This window comes from Pinus tabuliformis, chromosome 5_2 (genome assembly GCF_031772625.1).
Source record: "Pinus tabuliformis cultivar Carrire ecotype Pingquan chromosome 5_2, CPIR1, whole genome shotgun sequence".
NCBI lineage: Eukaryota > Viridiplantae > Streptophyta > Pinopsida > Pinales > Pinaceae > Pinus > Pinus tabuliformis.
In genome coordinates this window covers 1,039,874,780-1,039,877,232 of record NC_142306.1, presented here as the reverse complement: position 1 = coordinate 1,039,877,232, position 2,453 = coordinate 1,039,874,780, and positions in this window count along the sequence as shown.

The window sequence follows — 2,453 nt, the reverse complement described above, 5'->3', positions numbered from 1 at the left end:
CAACCTCAAGGTACTTCATTTGTGACTGGGGGGCAACCTCAAGGGTATCAACCCCAAGGGTATCAACCCCAGCCTCAATATGTACCCCAAAGTCAACCTCAGTATCAGTATCAACCTCAAGGATGGCAACCTCAAGGATGGCAACCCCAAGGGTATCAACCCCAAGGGTATCAACCTCAAGGATACCAACCTCAAGGTCAAGGTCAACCCCAGTATTCGTATTTACCTCAAGGTTATCAACCTACGGGTCAATACCCTGGTCAAGGTTATCAACCACCTCAAGGGCAATCATATGGGACTACACCTTACAGTTATCAACCCTATCCTCAATACGGCTATGGATCTCAGTATCCTCAACCTGTTACGAGTCAATACCCTGGAATGTTAACATGGGATCCGTCACAGGGTCAACAGATGTCGCAACCAAGTATACAGTCGGTACCTCAAGCAGGACAACCTGCAGTTCCTGGTCCACCCCAGCAACCGCAACCTGTCCAGTCAAGTGTTCAGACCCCTGTAACTTCTGTAGTTACTCAGCCGCCAATTGCACCGAGTACTCCTCCTCACACGGCTGCAGCAACTACCGCTTCATCTACCATGCTTACATCTGGAGTATCGGCAGCTCCGGTTTCTACTGTCCCTGTAACCGCTCCTCAGACATCTGTACCGTTGTCTGGACCCACGGTTCAAACCACAGTCCAGATGCCTGCAGGTCAACCTGGTACAAGTACGGTTGTTACTACTCAACCTCAATTTGTTCAACCTCCGTACCAGGGACAGTATCAACCTGGGCAAGCTGCCCAACAACCGGTTTACCAGTATCAACCGTATCCTGGGTACACTTATCAACCACCTCAGCAACCCCAGTACGGTCCGGTTAATCCTGGTTTTCCAGGAGGATATAATATCCCCAATGCGAATCCTGTTCCTAGTTATCCTGGATATCCTCCTCCTGGGGCTGGTATTGTGACTCAGAGTTTTAGAGATCCTAACCGGCAGTTACCATTTATTGCGACTTTAGATTTACCCGACTTGACGCGCCTAACGAACGATCCAATTCAATATCTTCCGTTCTGGCCGCCAATGCCAAATAAGTTGCCCAGCGATATACCCAAGTTCGAAGGTAAGTCTGGAGAGGATCCGTCTAATCACGTGATGACTTACCACCTCTGGTGTGCATCAAATTCCATCTCAGATGATTCTATCCGCTTACGTCTTTTCCAGCGTACACTCATTGGTCTCGCAGCCAAGTGGTACATTGAGTTGCCACGGGCTTCTTTTTACAACTTTAGCCAGTTAGCTACTTCATTCTTAACTCATTTTCAGTTACCAGTCAGATACGATAATGGTACAGAATTATTAACTTCGCTAAAACAATCGACATCCACGTACATTTCTGATCACATCCATGAGTGGAGACGTCGAAGAAGATTAGTGAAAGTTTTTATCCCGGACCAAATTTTAGCTGAATGGTTTGTAAAATCATTATTACCAAGAATTACTGAAGATGTAGCTAAGGCCGGCGTAGTTACTGAGGAGCAAGTCATTGCTCAGGCACAATACCTTGACTTAGTTTACACTCAGTCGGGTACGTTACACGAGAAAATTCCGGATCTTCCAAAGTCAAACCAAATCGCTGCTGCTCCTTCGGGATCTCATGCCGCTGATGGTATGATCGGTATCGTGACTACGAAGAGTAAGAAGAAGTCTTCCAAGACCTCCAATACTCCAATTATCACTTTGCCTGATTCTCCGACAGGAGAGTCTTCTCCTCCTGAACTTACCGCCGACATTCACGCTGTAGAGTCATCTACGGCCAAATCCAAAAACGGTGGAAAGAAGAAAGGAAAGAAGAAGGCTAAAGCAGACAAGGCTCCAAAGGAGAAAACGGAAAAGTCGGAAACCAATGACGAAAAGCGCAAACCTCGTTATCCTTGTCTCATTTGTGAAGAAGATCATTTTACGAGAGACTGCCCTCATCGGGCCGAGGTAGTGAAAATAGTTAAAGGTTCTCCCACTCCTGCTGTGTTAAAGAATCCATTCCCCGAGCAGGAAAATAAGATGATAGGTTCTTCTTCGAATGCCAGTGAAGAACCCATTTTGATGATGTCTCATGTCAGGATTGCGACTCGATCGCAAGATTATGGTAGTAAGGCTCCTGTTGATGGTAAAGAAGCAGAATCTTCTCACTCTAACCCATCAACCTCAGCTCCTGGTTCCGATCCACTACAGATCGAAAAACCTAACCCAGACTTAGTGATTAAGCCGCCCGCCAAGGGTGTACTTCGAAGGTCTGCTTTCAATCCACATGCGAGAGCAGCCCAGAATTACAACATTGTTGAAGACTTAGCTGTTTCACCTTCAGCAATGTCGGCACTCGAAGTGCTGCAATCATGTCCAGCGCAACGAAAATTGCTTTTGTCGGCTATTGGAGCTGTCGATGTTCAGGACCC